General features: G+C 33.2%; 1 protein-coding gene and 1 long non-coding RNA gene across 3 annotated transcripts in view; one reads left to right on the plus strand and one right to left on the minus strand.

Annotated features, from left to right (window-relative positions):
• The window catches only part of fstl5 (follistatin-like 5), a 149456-nt gene that overhangs the window by 124833 nt on the left and 2684 nt on the right, over nucleotides 1–21939 (minus strand). The window lies entirely within an intron of this gene.
• On the plus strand, nucleotides 1216–3801 carry LOC127176555 (uncharacterized). The gene is made up of 4 exons (XR_007829121.1): nucleotides 1216–1477; nucleotides 2178–2247; nucleotides 2505–2588; nucleotides 3054–3801. It is a non-coding gene; the product is annotated as an uncharacterized LOC127176555 (long non-coding RNA).

The following is a 21939-nucleotide window of genomic DNA, read 5'->3' on the forward strand; positions in this document are numbered from 1 at the left end:
TGGCTTATATGAAAACCCCTGACCTAAACCCCTAAACCTAAATCTCAAAATAATGAATTTTGCCCTGTTGACAATATTGAGTGATATTTAACATCTTGTTAGAATTGCTATAAAGCAGGACTTGGATTTGCCTCATGTTTGCACTGAATCTGTTATTTTCGGGTTGCTACTGTGAAACTGCTTTGAATACATTTTATAAAATGCTACATAAATAAAGATGACGACTCAAAATATATTTGGATTCACAAAACACAACAGTGCCACTTTTGCACACTATTTCAATGCAAAAACTTTGGAGCATGGAGTCCCATGATTGGTTCTGTCAGAGAAAGCAACGAATCAACATAAAATATATAAGTAGGATGTACTCCGTGTCCCCCTTCATCACAGGTCCCGGGACAGCCGCTGCGTGAGAGTGTTGTCCTGCAGGAGTTCAGGACTTTGGAACGGCAACAATAGTTTAGAATTACACAACAATGGATTTCAGAACAAAGCAATTCAGAAGAGATTCCTTCCATTGAGCTGGTGAAAGACCATCCATATTTCACATCATCTGTTTGAAGTCAGGCACATGACTGGCCCAAGAAATGAGCAAGCACTCTTGATGCAAACCTGTGCTACCCATCTGTGCTTTTATTTCAATCACTGCTTGCATGACTGTCATATTTCATGCTGTCTGTACGCCAACGAGAGAGAACGCCTGAAGAAGGAAGATTGAACGCTGTGCAACCACCTATAGGGACAGTCATCATAACTTTATCAGGTGGCCATAAATCGTCTGCGCCACATCTATGCCAAGTGTCTTGGCATTGACTTTCAAATGAGGGATGTCTATCACTCACAATGTTCACAATAGATCATCGTGTGACAGTCTCCCAGCAGGCAGAGCGATATGAGTGTCTTCTATTGCATCTAAACTATACTGTACTTGCCCACAGTCAGAGCAGTAGTGATTGTTTACTGATCAGTGCCACTATGTATTCAGAGCATTATCTTCTGAACCATTCTCTATGGCACACTAGAGTTATAATGCAGACATCTGTAGTCTTTGCACTTACAGTTTATGCCACCTTCAACAATAAAGTGCACTTAATTATTGGTCTTCCAAAACAATTGTACCACTGTACACTGTAAAAAGCTCTTCAAGGGTGTTATCTATAGGAATTTATTTTAAAAAGTATATTTCTTCCAATAAATTGATTCCCTTTTCTTTTTGAATTCATTTAAGTTTTACATAAGTAAAAAGTGTGATTGTTTTTGTAACTTATTATTACCTATCAAAAAATTGTTTTTTACTGACCTTTACAATAAATTGCTTCTACAAAACTCTATTTAAGTATTTATATCCAAAGTAAAATGTCACGACCCGCTCACATGCTGCAGCAGAACAACGACATCCTTGCTCATTGTCACCTGTACCGGACCAGTTTCGGATTTCTTTGGAGTTTTTGGGGGCTTTATACAACGTGCAACACATGTAAGTAACTATTTACATCGCATAAAGTTAGGTTTTAGCCGAATGAGCACGCATTTATTGCACTATAAAATGTAAAAGCGTCGCCAGGTTTCAGACAGTAACGTTAAGTTGTCAGTTTTGCAGGCGCCATGCGGCCTTACCGAAGGTCATGAAATTAACATTAATCTTTAAACAACTATCGCTAACGTTAACGTAGGATAGGTATATGTGAGATATATTGCCAGATTATGTTTCTACTTAGTCTGGGTACTTTAAAAAAAAAAACATCGTCGTTTTGTTTGTTTAAGGAGTCTAATAACGTTAGCCTCGGTGAATGTGAATTATTTTGTCTCAAATCACTCATCTTAAATGTTCTGCGTCTTTCCGAATTAGCTAGCAAAACACTAGTAGCATGGTCTCTCATCCTTGTACATGTGTCAGTTAAAAGTTACCTTAACTGCTAGGTTTTGTAGTCACAGTTGTTGTCCCTGCATGATTGAAAAAGATGAGGACATTATATTTTTGGCGCCTCTCTCTGCAACGTATCATAAAAATTCGTAAAAGCTTTAACTTAATATTTTGATATATTTGGTTGAAATATTTTATATTGTCTTAAACCATTTGTTCAACTAAAAAGATTGAATATTTATTTTGCATTGCAATAACATAAATGATCCTGAGGTTTTCATAAACTCTTCTTTCATTTGTGTTGCTTCTTTAGAAGACCATCAGATCTACTGATCTGGAGCGGCTGGTCAACGCATCAAGAACTTTTATTGGAACTGATACAGGTGAGGCAAAAGTAGTAACAATGTTGCAGATGCATATTAATACAATAAGTACTTTATTTACTTGTCTTGCCTAATTGGGTGAATATTGCAAAAAAAAAAAAAAAAAAAAAAAAAATTTGTTTACAGCTCCTAATTAATATATAATATAGAGCTCTGTTGAATAGGTAGTGCAGAACCACACTGATAATGGGATTGTATGTTTGTTGTTATATTGCCTGCAAGATTCAGTTTTTTCATTATTCACTTACCAACTATAGGATCCAAGTACCTCTGTGGTAACTCTGAGATGCCTCATTGAATACATGGGAGAGAGTGGGCAAGAGCTCATCTCTGACTACTATGTAAGTATTGTTTAAAAAGCATAGTTTGACTTTTTTTTTGGGAAAAGCACTTATTCCTCAGTTACTGCATCAGTCTTATGTCTGTCTGAGTTATAGTACGGAGCTGGAGTTGGGGATTGGTTAGCTTGTCTTAGAAATACTGTAATTGGGTGGAAATAGCTAGTCTGGCTCTGTAAAAAGTTAAAAAAACACACCTACAAACACCCAAATGTATGTGCAGGAGCCAGGGTCCAAAATTAACCTTTTGGTCTTCCAGTTGCTTGTAGACTTGATTTAAAAAATACTGTCATATTTTTCAACTGCAGTTTCACAAAAGTAAAATCCTTGTTTTACATTAATACAGGAGTCATAATCATCTGATGATATAACTGTAAGAGTGGCATTTTCAGTACTTTTACTTAACCACACCTGGCTTTTGAAGATTGTTCTCTGTTGCCACTTATTGTTCTGTTTATTCTCATACAGGGAAAAACGGAGAGCAGTGTATATGCAGATATATGTCTGCCGTGAACCAGATGCAGTGGGCATCATCATTGAGGGAATCCCAGTGCTTACTGATCTTGGAAATCTGGCCAGGGCATGTTGCCCGCTTCTGGGGATGACTTATGCTCTGAACCTGCAGTATCCACCACAACTCTGCAAAACATTTGAGGTGTTCCAAAGACTTTTTGTGGGACTTGACACACTGCGCCCAAAGCCTTCCTCCCGATTCATGACACTCAAAAACAAACTTCTGAGTTAGTTGGTCAAATGCCAACCTCACACTAAATGGCAATCTTGTTGTGTTTTTGTTGAGTTTTTCAGAAGATTGTTGTGAATGTTTAATTGTTAATTGGCTGCGGTTCAGAGGTTCTGTTATATAAACCATTTTATGGTAAAGTGTTTTAATACATACTAAGATATACTGTACTGTGCACTTACGGATTGAAGCTGAAGTCAGTTCTTTCTTGTCAAATGCTGTGATCCTGCCTTCCTGTGTTTTATTTTAAATTCAAATGTTGTGTGTCAAAGGTGTTCTTGTAAGGATTTATGTAAGATTATGCTTTTTTTTATGTTTCTTTGCTTCATCACTCTTGCTCGGTGGGCAGTTTAACTTAGAACAGTGTGGTAGTCAAGCACAGACTTCTTCAGTTCCTGGATAAGTCTCCAGCTTTTGGGCACTTGATGTGCTGAAGTTAGTTTTGTTATATCAAATGCTGAGGTCAGAGGCCCTTTATTTTATTTTATTTCATTTCAATGTCAAATGTTTTATTGAAATATAGCAGATTGTGCTTGAAACATGTTATTGTATTAGTTTATTATGTTTTAATACATAGGAAAATGTACTGTACTGTGCACTAAAGTCAGTCCTTTAGTGTTCTATGCTGCACTTAAAGATGAGGTTAGAAGTTTCTGTAATTTTTAATGTTAAAATGTTTACAACATTAACATAGAAATTGATTACAGAAACTTAGTGCACCCAATTGTTTGTATATGGCAGCTGTTATAGAGTAATAAACGTTGGAAACAAATACCTCTCTTTCTTTATTAAAGTTATGGCAATGCTAACTAATTATTTCAAGTGGATTGCAGAAATAATTTGTCTAAATTAATAGAGTAATAGAGTAAATGAATTAAAATCAAAAAGTTTAATTTTTTATTTACTTATTTTAACTAAGTATGATTTGGTCAATATGCTGCTCTTTGTCACAATGGTTAAACTCAAATGTTTTGCTTTATATTGTAGACTCTACTTAATTTTTTAGCATACAGTAAAATAAATAATACTGATTTTTACCAAATCAAAATAACAAGAAGTTCACTAAACTTACAAAAAGTAGTTGGAAAATGTTGCCTTAATTTTTTTGAGTTGAATCTAAGTAACAGTTTTTACAGTGTAGTGAAATAAAGCACAAAGCATATATAAAGCATATTTCATTTTTGGTCATCCAAAACATATTGGCCATACTAGATTAGCAAGGTCGCCAAAGTTTCCAAAGTGGCTCATCAACTACAAAAATGACAGCATAGAGTGGAAATAAGAGAGTAAGAGTCAACTATTGCTATTGTACACACACACACACACACACACACACACACACACACACACAAATCTAAATCTAAAATAAAAATAAAAATAGAATAATAAATTTGTAGTTTTTGTAAATAATAAGAAAATGATCATAAACTAAATAAAAAAGTTCAAGACAAGACAAACTTTAGGTTGGCTTGAGAAAGTCTAGCCTGAAATTTTAAAGCAGCTGTAAAAGCTTGAAGAAAATTAATAAATACAAATAAAATACAAATATAATGTTTAACGAAAATAAAATAAAATAAAATAAAATAAAATTGCAGCAATAATGCAAATTAATGCAAAATAAATAAAAATAATGCAAAAAAATAAAATAAAATAAAATAAAATAAAATAAAATAAAATAAAATAAAATAAAATAAAATAAAATAAAATAAATGTAGAGAAATAATGCTGTGTTGGCATTGCAGACATTTATAGTCTTAATAGTTACAATTTATGGAAATGAGAATGTTAACAAGTGCTATTTTTACAGAAAAATAGTAATAATTTTAATTAGAAAAATACAATTTATGGAATTTTTTTAGAAAAAAAATAAAATAAAATAATAACATCAATAATGCTGTGTTGCCAACAATGGCACTGCAGACATTTGTAGTCTCTGTAGTTACAATTTTCAGAAATGAGAATGTTAACAAGTGCTATTTTTACAGAAAAATAGTAATAATTTTAATTAGAAAAATATAAAATAAACAAATGTAAAAATATAATAAAATAAAACTAAAGTAACAAGTCAACAAGTGATAATTTGACAAAAAAAGTAGTAAAAAATAAAAAAAATGTAAAAAATAAAATTAAAATAAAATTAAATTAAATAAATGTAGAGAAAAATGCTGTGTTGGTATTGCAGACATTTATAGACTCAGCAGTTACAATTTATGGAAATGGAGTCAACAAATGCTATTTTTACAGAAAAACTGTGAAAATAAAATAAAATAATAATGCTGGCATTGCAGACATTTGTAGTCTTTGTAATTACAATTTACAGAAATGAGAGAGTTAACAAATGCTATTTTTATAGAAAAGTAGTAAAAAAATAAAAACAAAATTCAGAAAAAAATAAAATAAAATAAAAGAACTAGATTAATAATGCTGTGTTGACAACACTGGCATTGCAGATATGTGTAGTCTTTGTAGTTACAATTTACAGAAATGAGAGAGTCAACAAATGCTATTTTTACAGAAAAGCAGTACAAAATAAAATTATAAATAAAATAAAATAAAATAAAATAAAATAAAATAAAATAAAATAAAATAAAATAAAATAAAATAAAATAAAATAATTATGCTGTATTGACAACAGTGGAATTGCAGACATTTCTAGTCTCTACAAAGACTAACTACAAAGACAACAAATAACTACAAATGTCTTTGTAGTTACAATTTATGGACTCAGAATTCAGGATTTAGGACTCCAGAGTGAAGAAAAAGGGCAGATAAAATCATCACAGACCCCTCTCACCCTGGCCACAACCTGTTTGCAATTCTCCCCTCAGGCAGACTTACAGATCTATGTGAACTAGAACATCTAGGCATAAAAACATTTTTCCCCCCATGCCATCTAAAGCTTAAACAGCTAACAAAGGAAATATTACCTGTGTTCAGTAATTCATTTCTGTAATTCATTCTCTAATTGTTGCCTCACTCTCAAGTACTATGTAAATACATATGCGTGTTTTCTTATTTCTACAGCTGTATATAGAGTAAATAATGCACAAAATCTGGACACAAATCTTCCGTTACAGATTCATGCACATTATTATTATTTATTAAGTCTTATTTAAATGTTTTCTGTTCTCATATCAGATATGTATGTATGTATGTATGCATGTATGTATATGTATTACCAAACGTCAGCTCTTATAACTTAAAAAAAACTCTTTCTCGGCAAAGAAGGCATTAGACAAAATCTCCACTTCCTTAGGGGGCCAAAACATCTGGCCTACATCTTGACCAACAACATCACTGTCACCTCCGACAGGAAGGTCCTTCTGCAGGTGGTGACCACATATGTCTTGACTATTTATATGCGTCCAGTCAGCTGACAATGACGCACATCTACACCAAGCCGTGTACATTTTGGGAAAGCAGGCAGCAGTATTTGAACCTAACATGTTTGTTCCTCTTCTGTGTAGGGAAAAAGCTCTGACTAATTGAACTGTGAATTGTGACTAAAACATGCAGGGTTGAAAAACATGCATAACTATTTGGATTACACACCGTATGACACAAAAAGACAAGTGCAGCAATGGTATACAAAAGTTAAAGAAATACAGAACAGACCTATTTTATTGCTCGCTTAAATCTGTGCAGTAGTCCCAAAGGCCTGGTTACTGAATTTCATGGCTGGCAGCTACAACAATAACACAACATTCTATTAGCACCTACTGTACAATCAGATGTTTGCTTTGGAGGAGAGGAATAAAAAAAAAAAGTGTTGCTTATGTGTTGGTATTGTTTGTGAAAACTTGCTTGACTTTATTGTCATAATTTCGACTTTATTCTTGTAATTTTTCAACTTCATTCTGATAATATTTCAACTTTATTCTCATAATATTTCAACTTTATTTTAATAATTTCGACTTTATTCTCTTAATATTTCAACTTTATTCTTGTAATATTTCGACTTTATTTTCATAATATTTCTACATTATTCTCGTAATATTTCGACTGTATTCCCGGAATATTTAAATTTTATTCTTGTAATATTTCAACTTTATTTTCATAATATTTCAACTTTATTCTCGTAATATCTTGACTTTATTCTTGTAATTTCAACTTTATTCTGATAATATTTCGACTTTATTCTCATAATATTTCAACTCTATTTTCATAATTTCGACTTTATTCTCGTAATATTTTGACTGTATTCTTGTGATATTTCAACTTTATTCTCGTAATATTCCGACTTTATTCTCATAATATTTGTGACCCTGGACCACTAAACCAGTGTTAAGCAGCACAAAGGTATATTTGTAGCAATAGCCAAAAACACATTGTATGGGTCAAAATTATTGATTTTTGTTTTATGCCAAAAATCATTAGGATATTAAGTAAAGACCATGTTCCATGAAGATATTTTGTAAAATTCCCACTGTAAATATATTAAAACTTAATTTTTGAATTGTAATATGCAATGTTAAGAACTTTATATGGACAACTTTAAAGGTGATTTTAATTTTTTTGCACCCTCAGATTCCAGATTTTCAAATAGTTGTATCTCGGCCAAATATTGTTCTATCATAGCAAACCATACATCAATAGAAGCTTATTTATAATAGCTTATTTATTCAGCTTTCAGATGATGTATAAATCTCAATTTGGAAAAATGGACCCTTATGACTGGTTTTGTGGTCCAGGGTCACATTTTGACTTTATTCTCGTAATTTCAACTTTATTCTCATAATATTTTTACTTTATTCTCATAATATTTTGACTTTATTCTCATATTTTTACTTTATTCTCATAATTTCGACTTCATTCTCATAATATTTTGACTTTATTTTCATAATATTTTGACTTTATTCTCATAATTTCAACTTTATTCATAATATTTCGACTTTATTCTCATAATATTTTGAATTTATTCTCGTAATATCAACTTTATTCATAATATTTCAACTTTATTCTCGTAATATTTTGACTTTATTCTCATAATTTCAACTTTATTCATAATATTTTGACTTTATTCTCATAATATTTTGAATTTATTCTCATAATATTTTGACATTATTCTCATAATTTCAACTTTATTCTTAATATTTCGACTTTATTCTCATAATATTTTCAATTTATTCTCATAATATTTTGACATTATTCTCATAATATTTCGACTTCATTCTCATAATATTTTTTCACTTTATTCTCATAATTTCGACTTCTTCTCATAATATTTCGATTTTATTCTCGTAATATTTCAACTTTATTCTCGTAATATTTAGACTTTATTCTCATAACATTTCCACTTTATTATCATAATTTTAACTTTATTCTCGTAATATTTAGACTTTGTTCTCGTAATTTCGACCATTTGAATCAGGTTCACTCGAGCAAGTGAACTGTTCAGAGCCGTTATTCAGTTTACAATGAAGTGCCTTAATAAACCCTGAGTCATTTTTTGCTTACGTCTGATTCAAATTCAACTAGAATGTAGCCTATACTTTAGGTTTGTGGGTGATCAAAATGACGATGTTTTTTTACATAAATACATACATACGTAAGTCTTGTCAACATCAAACTAAACTGACCAGCTTAAGTGAATTTTAACATCTAATAAAACATTCATCATGAAACAAGTCATACACAGAAGGTCAGATAGAAAAACAAAAACAAAAAGTTTTTTTCAAAAGTTACTTTGTTTGCTCATATCTATGCATTTTTACATGGTAATTTTGGACCTAATTATGATCTAAACATTATGATTAGAAATGAATCAAACTGCCATCCTTTTGCTTTCTTTTCAGCAAATAAGTTACTGTCAAATATCATGCCTAATTAATATTTATGACCCAGTTGCCTTATTAATATTCATAATTGTTCCTACACCCCTGGAAGCTGCTATATTATGTTCTCAGCATATTGTAACAGTGAAATACTTCACTTTCTTTGTACAGGAGCACAACCCATATCTTTCTGCAATTTTTTCTTTCTCCCATGTCTCATCCTGAGGATTTGAGATGCAACTGTTTACGCCATGTCGAAAGAAGTGACAGTGACTGTTAAAGTCTGGAAACGGTCCACTAACTAAACCCTGTGAAATCTCGCCTATATTGTGCAGTCTGTCAAACTGTTGGGCTGTGGGCAGTGACAGATGTTGGCCATTTGTGTCAACGTGACTTTTCTGTCATTGTGTAAACTGTCAGAAGAACCTCTAATTATACTGGACTATATAAAGAGGCTTGTGCTGAAAAAAAGACTGACAGAATTTGCCTGCAATATTGTTAAACCTCATGAGTGTCCTAAAGGTCATGCAAAATATCTTTCTCCAGCTTTGTTTCAATGTCATTAAATTTTGTCAGTGTTTAAATGTCACCTCGCACAATGATACCCAACAAAACCCTCAACGACCACTAAGTATTTCTAGTTAATATTTTATATAACTGCTGATTCAATAAAAGATTAGTTCATTCTAGAATAAAAATTTCCTGATAATTTACTCACCCCCAAGTCATCCAAGATGTTCTTGTCTTTGTTTCTTCAGTCGAAAAGAAAGTAAGGTTTATAGGAAAACATTCAAGGATTTTTATCCATATAGTGGACTTCAATGGGGATCAACGGGTTGAAGGTCCAAACTGCAGTTTCAATGCAGCTTCAAAGGGCTCTACATGATCCCAGCTGAGGAATAAGGGTCTTATTTACCATAACGGTAGGCCATTTTCTAAATAATAAAAAAAAAAATTCTATACTTTTTAACCACAAATGCTCGTCTTGTACTAGCTCGACCTCACGCATTATGTAATCACGCATACATGATGCAGGCGGAAGTACCAACCCATTGTTTACAAAGTGAATGTGCAAAGAAAGTCTAACGCCCTGGGATCGTGTAGAACCCTTTAAAGCTGCACAGAAACTGCAATTTGGACCTTCAACCCATTGATCCCCACTGAAGTCCACTATATGAAGAAAAATCCTGGAATGTTTTCCTCAAAAAACTTAATTTATTTTCAACTGAAGAAAGAAAGACACAAACATTTTGGATGACATTTGGGTGAGTAAATTATCAATTTGTTTTTTGTAATAAAGTGATAAAGTGAATTCATCTATTAAAGGGATGGTTTCATCTGTGCAACACAAAAGAAGATATTTAGAAATTCAGAGTGGTGTAAACATACCGAACCCCACTGATGTTCCTTTGTATGGCGAAAAACACATTTTCCTAATATCTTCTTTTGTGTTCCACAGTAGAAAAGGGTTTAGAACAACATGAGGTTGAGCAAATGATAGAAGGAATTTCATCTCTTTAAGCTTTGGCCTTTTTAACAATTGGAGTGTGGCACATTTTAGGAAAATCCATTAAAAATTCATGCAGCATTATGAAATATTCTTTATGTTTTGATTTTAAGCCCTGTTTGGGATGTGACTTTAGACTATGAATGACAGCATACATTGCTTGAAGTCAAAAATGACCATCAATCTTTCACTTCAGCCTTCCAGGTGAGCTGGGGATGCAAATGTGTTTATGAACATCTATGCTCATAAAACCACTCTTATAGTGTTGTCTTTGCAAAGCAAAGCTAGATAAACGTGAAGTGATTAAAACCTGTTGGTGCATAGGATCCTCAATATCATACCCAATGCTTGTTTACGTATACTGTCAAAACATCTATACAAATTATATAAATGTATATATATATATATATATATATATATATAGAAAAGACAATTTTTGAAGAAGAAATGCATATATATTTTAATGTAGTGTGATGTCTGACCTTTGTGGAAATATAAAGAGTCACTAACTTCTTCAATTCTTTCATGGTTTTTTAAACATTTTTCCTGAACTGTACCATAAATGTGTCCTATGGTGTGACATAGCAAGACTTAATGGGGGGAAAAAAACTAATAATATATAAATAGCATGAGAGAGATTTATCTTCACTGTTAAACACTCATTTTCATATAGTGTAATTTATTTAATATGAAATTATAATTAACATAATTTTTCCCCCATGACTTGTTGTGCAATTTCAAGACAAACTTTACTGTCATTCATTCCAAACTGCTGAAACTATTTTAAGATGAGTGACATTTATATCTCCCCTATTACAATACTTAACTGTTTTTTTTATAATAATAATAATAATAATATTTAATAATAATATTTAATATTTTGAGATAAAAATAAATCTGTGGTTCTTTCATGTGTCACACCACAGGACATTGTAATTATTAAAGTATTTCTATTTAATTTTGAACATGTCAAAGGAGAAATAAAGTTTAATTTTGATCATAATAATTTTCATCAACAAAATTCAGCCTCTTAGTCAGTTAGTTTGTTAAATTAACAGCGATGGTGGATCACTGTTAATATTAAGTCTATATTTCCGTTTCCTCTCTCTTCCACTAATTTCCCTACATTCTTTCTGTTTTAAAAAACAAAGTATCACATTTTATACTTATGTTCATGACACTTTATAACAGTACAAGTTTTCTGCGAAAAAAAACATCAGAAGATAGTTTAATTTTTTGTATTTAAGAACACTGAAAATGTGAAAATGATCAAAAAAAAAAAAAAAAAAAAAAAAAAAAAAAAGAATAAACAGGAGATGATTATGTAGTTTAACATACAGTTAAAAAAAACAACAACAAAAAAACAATTTAGTCACACCACAGGACAATTTTGACATTTGGCTCAATCAGTCAATCAATCAATCAATCAATCAATCAATCAATCAATCAATCAATAAATAAATAAAATAATAATAATAAATATTATTATAATAAGACTGCAGCATTTATTGCATTTTACATAATGACGATATTTATTATATTGTATTATATATCTTGTGGGACAGTGAATAATTGCATGTCACATCAACAACCCATAAAATTAAAGCTATCAAGTCTACAGCTTCTATATTTCATAACTGTTTTGAAATGTCAGCCACAGAAATATATTAATTTGTGCCATGAGTACAAATAAAATCAAACAGCCTGATGAAAATTTTTCATTTGACCTTTTTTAAAAAATGAATTAACATTTTAAAATTATATTAAAATACAAAACAGTAAAATATTCAAAATATTACTGTTTTTTTTATTGATTGATTGATTGATTGATTAAATAAATGCAGCCTTGGTGAGCATAAGAAACTTTGGAAACTCTTACAGAGTCTGACCCCAAACTTTTTAATGGTAGTGCCATCTATGGAAAACAGGATGTTTCTATTTATGCAGTTGATCATGAAAGAGCCAAGAAACAACACCAATAAACACATTCCATGATTTATGTTCTTCAAACAGCCTCAAGTGTTTTTACAAGAAAAAAAAATGCAATTTTCTACTAAGCCAGAACAGAGAAGTACTGTTAAAGTGCCCTTCACAGAAACATCAGAAACACAAGCAATAATGCAAATGACAAACAGATGCCCAATTTCTGATGCTACTACACTCCAGCCGATGAACATAAAACAATACCAGCAAACGCATGCACTGTGTTCATAAGTGTTTAAAGAAACAACTAGTAAAGTTAACAAAATTGACATTTTGAATTAATTGATCAGTTGCACTGTATTGGCTCACTCTCAGAAATAAAGGTACAAAAGCTGTCACTGGGGCAGTACCTTTTTCCTCTTCTTTTTTTTTTTTTTTTTTTCGTTTTTTTTTACTTTAAGCACTAATATGTACCTTTAAGGTACCAAAATGGAATCTTTAGGTACAACAAGGTCCCAGTGACAGCTTTTGCACCTTTATTTCTGAGAGTACTGGATAAAGAAAATGCTAAAACAGCTCCCTTTATTATTGTAGATAATTACAAATGATCTATTTTTTGCCTCATGATCAGGATCCACTTATGATCAGAAAAGGAAGTTGTTTTATACAACAATTATACAATGACAAGAATAAATAGTCATATATTGTCACATGTTCCAGCTTAATGGCTCATAATTGCTTCTGAAACAGAGATGTCAATAAACAAAGCAGCATCACATCAAAAATAGCAAAATGTGTGTGTGCAGAACCTTTTAAGAGTCGTTTACATTTTTTTAATTGTAATGAAAATTCTCTAATAAAAGTCTATCACTGTCCATTTTTAATATTCCATCTGTTTGTTTTGTTTCTATGCAACATCTCTTGCAGCTACAATAATCAATCTAACAATCCTCAGTAGAAGTAATGAAGTGTAAATTGAAATGGCTCAAGGCTTTTCATTCAGTTTATTTCATTTCAAGACACTAACAAAGAGATCGTATCTATACCAACGCGTTAAATATTTAACGTGTGATGATCAAAAACAGTCAACCTCACATGCAGAGGTCATCATGTGACCAGATAAACACCACATGACCAGGGTTTAGCCAGGCGGGTCAACCACGTGCTTATTCTTTGACCAGATTAGTGTGAGAAGAGTAAGCTTTATCCAGCCCAGGGTACATAGACGATAAATATCCTTGATTCATTACACCCAAAGTTCTGCTAGAAACCAATGATAAAAGCCTGTTGGCAGGAGCACACAATCACAGATGAGAAAAGAGATCAGGACTTGTGTAAACACTGCTCTGTTCATGTGTACCAGGTGGCATTATTTATTTCTGCTCATCATTTTCATGGACACGTTATCTTTTTTATTCAGATATCTCTCCCAATGCAGCACAGTAATCACAAAAAGTGTGATTTGCTGCCTGCTTTGAACACAGTGCTGCACTGCATATCCCCTAGTAAGTCCTTTGTGTATTAAAGAAATGTCACTGATAAAGAAATGTCAAAAGTTGAGAATGTATAACTGTGTGCGTGTGTGTGCATGTATGTATCTGTGTGAGACATTTTGTCATTGTAGGTAAAAATGTAATGGGTTACATTTGTTGTTCTTTGTCCAAAACAATACCAAAATAACTTATAATAGTAATAGTAAGAATAATAATAATAATAATAATAATAATAATAATAATAATAATAATATTATTAACTTTATAAGCATTTCGGTATTGTTTGGGGTCACCAGATTATTTTTTATTGTAATATAATAATAATAATAATAATAATAATAATAATAATAATAATAATAATAATAATAATAATAATAATAACAGCAACAACAACAAACAACAATAATAACAATACCAATTATTATTATTATTATTATGCCAAAATTTTACATTAGAAAAGTGGTGGTGGTGACCCAAAACAGTACCAAAATGCTTATAATAATAATAATAATAATAATAATAATAATAATAATAATAATAAAAGCCCCAATAATACGGGAATAAAGGCAAACAAAATTGTTTCATTTTGTCCAGTTTTAAAAGATTTTTACAATTATTTTATTTATTACTTTAGCTGTATTTATTTTAATTTATTCTTTGCATTTACCATTGTTTTGTTTTCCAATGAGAACCAATATTTTAAAGCATTATGTGCATGCACTCTATATTTAAAATAAAATAAAATAACATCTACACAGCAACAGAAAAACTTGTGTGCAAAAAATAAAATGAAATAATACAAAATAAAATAAAAAATACAAAACAATACAAAATAAGATAAAACAAAAAAGTGTGCAAAACAAAAACAACAAAAAACACAGGTTAAACATTTTTAAGCATGATCTTTTAAGCATTATTATTATTATTATTATTTATTTATTTTTGTATAAGTATTTTTGGTATTGTTTTGGGTCACCAGATGATTATTTTTAGTGTAATATAATCAAAATAATAATAACAACAACAACAACAACAACAACAACAACAACAACAATTAGTATTATTATGCCCAGATTTTACATTAGATAACAAGTAGTGGTCCAAAACAGTACCAAAATGCTTATAATATGTACACAGCAACACTTGTGTGAAGAAAAAAAAAACACACACACAGGTTAAACATTTTTTAAGCATGAACTTGAACTACAATTTGATGGCACTTTTCATGTTTCCTTTCTTGTTCAGCTCAAAAGGGTCTAACACTGAGCGGAGACATGACTGCTTAAATCCCTCCAGTTTTGCGTGGAAATTGAGCTCAGAGCTAAATCACTCTTTAGAGGTAATCTTTCTCGAAATCCAGCACAGACGTACATATCCAGGAGGATAAACAAGTTTCAAATCAAATTCGGAATTGAGGCGATTGAGCCACCATCCTCAGTAGAAGACTTGGCTGTGTTATCACAACTGTGCTACATTGCTGAAGGCAGATAAAGTACAACGGCTCACATCTCATCTCTATTTCTCTTGATAAAAAACATTTTGTCCCATTTGAAGTCAATGTTCAGCTGGACTACAAGCAGATTAACGTGCAAACATACTTATGAGCATTCTGGAATAACTCCCATAGGGGTTCTCCCACCTTGAATGACTCACTTTCTGACTCCCCCACCCACTAACATGAGTTTTCCAAGCATGCTGGGTAATATGCTAATCAGCCTAGATTGTAAGGCAGTCCCCTGGGCAGAGCATAAGGATTTCTCTAAACCGTTCTGCTCTCTTTTCTGAGCATGTGTGGTCTTGCTCTTTGAAATCTAATAAGATGAGAGGCGTAACAACAGGACCAAACAGTCATAAAGTAGTCATGCCTGAGGGAGCTCTCTTGCTTCGCGCTCCCCCTAAAGTGCTATTCCTCTAACTAAGACCATCCTCGAAAACATCCATCTTAACCTACATTTAACTAAATTCACTTGAATGGTGTAGCTTTATGGGAACAATGAGACCTTAAAGTGATAGTTCACCCCAAATTGAGTTTCTGTCATCATTTACTCACTCTAATGTCGTTCCAATATGACTTACTTTCTTCTGTGACGCACAAAATATGATATAAGAATGACCCATGCTTTTATCATTTACTGTAATTACACTGAATAACTCTTTCAAGTCTTTCTAAAAGCACAAAATCACTATAAAATTCCATTTTAAGTTATCTGAAGTTACAAAATACGCTGGAAAAAGACTTTTCATAGTTAAATAGTAAATTCAACAGAAGAAAACACTTTCAGTTTTTCTACATTTCTTTTTGAAACTGCAGTGACATTTTTCGCATCTTGCGAAAAAGTGCCCCCAGGTACGTTTTTGCCATGAGACCAGGTAGGAACACACGGTTGCAATGTACTGACACAAGTCTGATATTCTCTCAGCTGTTTACGTCAGACGTAACAGATTGTGTTTAAGTGAATACTCATCAAAACAGACACTTTGACATCATTTCATGTGTATTTCTCTGTTCACGAGATGCAAAAGAGTATTTGTGTGCTGTGTGAGAGGCACTGCTTTGGTGTGTAAGCTCAGAAAACTGCACCGAATTGAGGTCTTTGCATCGTCAAATTTATCCATATGTCTGCTCTTCTCCTACTCCCAGATATTGAAATTTTTTAACATATTTTGGAACATGCAGCAAATGTATGCTAGCTTATGTCCTGCTGCATATGTTACAGTTCTAATGTGCACATCAAACCACTAACCACGCAGCAGATTTCATTCTGAATGAATCTTCCGAAATCGTCTCTTCCTAACATTTTCGTCTTGTTTGTATGTGTTGGTGAAAATGTCAATGGATTTTTGTCACGGATTTTGTCATTCAAATAGAGTTTTTGTTTTGTTATTGTCTTGTTTTCACCAGCCATAGATGCCAATTAAGAACCTTTTTTGAAGGGATATTTCACCCAGAAATTAAAATTCTGTCATTAATTACTCACCCTCATCTTGTTCCAAACCGGCAAGACCTTCGTTCATCTTCAGAACACAAATTAAGATATTTGTGAAGAAATCTAAGAGCATTCTGACCAAAAATGACAACTTTATTTAACAATTTGTTCTCTTCTGTTTCAGTCTTCGACATGTGTTCAGAAGAGTACCACAATGCAAGAAATTACGTAATGACGTAAGTCGTTATTTTTGTTGGCTTTGCACACAAAAAGTATTCTTGTAGCTTCATAACATTATGGTTGAACCACTGATGTCACACGGACTATTTTAAATATGTCCTTACTACCTTTCCGGGCCTTGAATGTGTCAGTTGCCGTCTTGGATTTCATCAAAATTATCTTAATTTGTGTTCAGAAGATGAATTAAGTTCTTACGGGTTTGGAATGACAGGAGGGTTAGTAATTAATGACGGAATTTTCATTTTTGGGTGAACTATCCCTTTAAGAGTGGCAGCCACAAATGAATCACTGAGTCAGTGAGTTCTTGAGAATCTAATCAATCAAGGTTTTTAAGGTTTTTAAGGTTTTGTAAGGTTTTTAACCAAAACATATACTTCACTGAAAAGATCCAACTCAAAAAGAATCACTTATTTGCTACTCCTGGAAGGATTTTCATTTATTATAACAGCAAGGACAAACACAAGCGTGATAAAATTCTTCAGTTTCTCTATTCATGTTCTATGGAAGAAATAAACTGAGTAAATGATGAAATGAAACTGGGATAAACAACTCCAGTAACAATAATATTACTCTCAATATTTTTAGACATAACAAAAGCATCTGTATTCCATAGTAACCACTGTGCAATTAACAGTGCAATTTAACGTTATTTATTTTGCTCATAGTCTGAGTGAGTGTCATTAAAAAATCATGATCTGCAAAGAGGCATCCCCAGCTTCTTGTTTAGTTTGTCAAACCGTTATTGCTTAGCATCTTTCCCCGGGTAATCTGGACTCATTAAATGCGACACACGCGCAACCCTAGAAGCCAGCAGAGGTGAGATTAGAGCGGAGAGCCAGGACGCAGCTTCTGTTACGTTATGCAACAGATACATGCTTTCTAGAGCTGTACCTGTGTTTTGGGACAGATGCTACGATGTGAAACTGGCACCTGCATCCATTAAAATGTGACACTTAGGAAGGCAGGTTTTCATACTGAGGCTCTGCATATCCCACAACACACACACATTAACACAGAGAGAAATGCACAAAGGCAGTCAAAAAGAACATGACCTCATTGGCCAGAGTTTAAAAACCAGTCCCCCTTCACAAAGACTGGTCTTTTGTCTGTGTGCAGACATGCTCCAGAGCTCACACCTAGAGCAATGTGCGCACAAACACACACTCCATCAGCAGGATCAGACAGCCAGCCCACCAATCTGGGAACAAGCCTGAGAACACGCTGAAAATATCCTGACAATTTCCCTATGTGAGTTCAAATCGCTTTTCCAAGCTTGGCTTTGTTCTTTAATCTATTCAACTTCAAAACGTTGGTTGTACAATCTAATTAATTTCTCCTAAGCCCAAAGCAAGATCCAGTATGTAGTGAATACACCCTGTCAAACACATATCTGCCCTATCAAGCGCAAATCATGTCAGCCACACATATTTGCCATATTCAACAGACACAAGTTGATTAGATATGGGTTGTTGCCCTAAGTGAGTCTACATAGAGCGTGCACAAATGCAATAGTAGGGCTGACGATGGAAAAGGATGAGATTTAGGGCTGGTTTTTAACCCCAGAACCAAAAATTAAATAAAACATAACAGACATAAATGTACATAAAATTATTTTCTACAACACATAAAATAAATCAGCATATTAAAATGATTTCTGAAGGATCATGTGACAATTAAGACCAGAGTAATGGCGTGCGTGAAATGAATTACATTTTAAAATATTACAGTAGAAAACAGAGATTTAATCATTTTTTAATCCAGGTAATTCAGCATAGAAATATGATGTTTTTTTTTTTTTAATTTATGACTGTTATAGCACCAGCTGTGGTCCGATCCCCTTAAATGGGTCATCGGATGCCAATTTTCCACAAGTTGATATGAAAAGTCTATAATATACTTTGGTTAAAAATTCTCAATGGTAGTGGAAAACAACACCCTTTTTATCTTGCTAAAATCAGCTCTGTAAAAAATCATCCCATTCTGGACGAGGCTGCTTTAAATGCAAATGAGCTCTGCTCGCCCCGCCCCTCTCTTCTCTCTGTGGAGTGACGAGCATGTTTACTTTAGCCGCATTTAGCCGCTAAACTTGCATTCGATGACCCCTTTAAAACATTGCATGCTTGTTTAGAATCACCTGTCGCATGTGCTCAGCAGGTTTTGTGAAGTTTTGAGTTTTCCTTTAGGCTTTATAGGATTTTTTTGGTACATTTGGACAGGCCACTTTTCTAAACGACCCTTTTATAGCTTCCCAAAGGGTAAATTTCAACATTTGTTTGACAATCATTGGCCTAGAGAGTTGTACTGCAGTGGTATTTTTCCAAATTGACTGAAAAACCTAGGACTAGTTTTCGCAAAAGAAGGTTTTAACATCTTCTCAAACATTAGGAAACGATTTGATTGACAGCAGTGGTTCTAAAGGCAAAGTTGTCTGGAATGAGGAGTTGATACAAATCATATGATACAAATATTGTGTGTATGTGCAAAAAAACCTGCAACGTACAATCATTTAGGCCCTTAAAAAAAAAACGAGTTATAGCTATGTTTATGCTTTTTCCCTCTTATAACGCCACCAAGTAGCCAAGAGCCACATTTTTTTTCCTGTGACCTCAGATTGAGCTCTTACATAAGTGTTTTGGTTTGGCGGAGATGTCTCATTCCGTTCAGGAGTTATAGGCATTTTACTAAAAGTGGCCATGTCCCTTTTGAATGTTTTGGTGCGCCTTTGCGACAGCGACAGTCTGCACGATCGTTTTACGTGGAGATTGCTGATCCGTGACCATTCTAACAATTACAGTTTCAGCGCTTTGCGCTTGAACCCCTAACAATATATTTTATTTGTGAACTTAAGTTCAGCTATTCTTTTTAATAGTTAATTTTTAACTATTTTTGACTACCGTCAGACATCATAGATCAGAAAATATTGGTCACAAACACAGAGATTAACACCACGTTGATTACTCGCTAAAAACTCCCACAGATCATGTTTTCATGCCACTTTCATATGTAAGTATCTGAGTTGTTTACTTACTTTTTTAAATTAGTCTTCCTATTAACGCCATTACATTGTTAATTCAGATTTGTGATTGCGCACAGACACAGAGGTGGGATTTATCACATGAACCAATCACAGCCAAACATAACCAGTCATATCCAATTATATCGCAACTCTCACGTAACTTTCCCCCATTCATTCTCAATTACCCCCCACCAAACTCACTGCATGCTTTATCAGGTCTGTTTTAAGAATTAAATAATGCCCAATAATTTGACTCCCTCCTTCATTCAGGGTTTAAGTCTACCCAACATTTAAGGTGAACAAATCAAGATGAGCTATTAAATTGGGTTCCATAACTCCTATCCAAACTTATCAGAAATACCAAAAAGTTGCCCTAAACCCAAAAGTTCACGCTGGTTGATGGATACAGAGAGCAAGTCAGAAAGGCCTTTTGTGAGCCAGGTTTATGAGATAGCTCTATGTCCGCTGACCAGTGAACTGTGTTATTCGCTGGTCACGGAGGATTGCACTGACCTGTCCAATCTGTGGGCAGTGTCAGGATTCATTAGTGCAACAGGAGGACTCACTCAGGTCTGTGATGAACATATCTATGGACAGGGGAGTCCACAGACACCAGGAATAAAGTTAGCTCGCACATCCATCTTTGCGGATTTGTGTGAAAATAATGCTGGGTTCTTATTTGAACATATATCTCGGGGTGATGCTATTCACGTCGAGGCTGCAAAGGCGAGGCAGGCATTTGAGGAGATTAATTATTGAAAGCAATTAGAGTGTTTGTATTGCTCCTCTTCATTTTTTTGTATCGTGTGAGTGCAGTGCCTTTCAGCGCAGTAAACAACTGCAAATCTCAGACTACTATTATGCGCACACAATAACAATTCAAAGAGTTGTGATGAAGGCAGAAAATGAGAAAAGCATGAAGACAATAATGGTGATGATGATGATGGAGATGCAGCTGGGGCTGACAATGTAGCTGATGATGAAGAGGATAGCGATGATCAAAATGAAAAATGTGGCTGTGATTTCAAAGCAAAAGAAATGATTAATGCTTCATATAATGATCAATTACTGGCAAAGTTATTAAAGAGATTCACCCAAAAATAAAAATTTGGCCATCATTCATTCACCCTCATGGTGGAACACAAAGAAAACATTTTGAACAACACGTTTGACTTTCAAAGTTTGGAGAAATGTATGATTTGGAGTAATTTAGCAGTACATCATATGCTCACCAATGAAATCTCTGCAGTGATTGGGTGCCGTCAGAATAAGCAGTTCCAACATCTGATAAAAACATCACAATAATCCACAAGTAATCCACACAACTCCAGTCTTGTGAAGCAAAAAGCTTAGTCTTTGTAAGAAAGAAATCCATCATTTCATAGCTGCTGACCAAAACACAAGTACTCATTTTGACGTTTTTATCAACTGTTTGGAGTCTCATTCTGATGGCACCCATTCACTACAGAATATCCATTGGTGAGCTAATGCTATAATTTCTAGATATATCCAAATCCAAAACATATCTATATCTTGGATGGCTTGAGGAAGAGAATATTTTTATCAAATACTTTTTGGAAGTATTTCTTTAATCTTTAAGAAAACTACCCTTTAAGTAGTTTTGCATCTTACATGCTAAACCACTTTTATGCGTAAGGTGCCTACATTTATTTCCTCTGTGAGCAGCGTTTCTTACTTCACTGCACACCACAGCATTACAGCAGCTCTTCTA

Source organism: Labeo rohita, chromosome 14 (genome assembly GCF_022985175.1).
Source record: "Labeo rohita strain BAU-BD-2019 chromosome 14, IGBB_LRoh.1.0, whole genome shotgun sequence".
Lineage (NCBI taxonomy): Eukaryota > Metazoa > Chordata > Actinopteri > Cypriniformes > Cyprinidae > Labeo > Labeo rohita.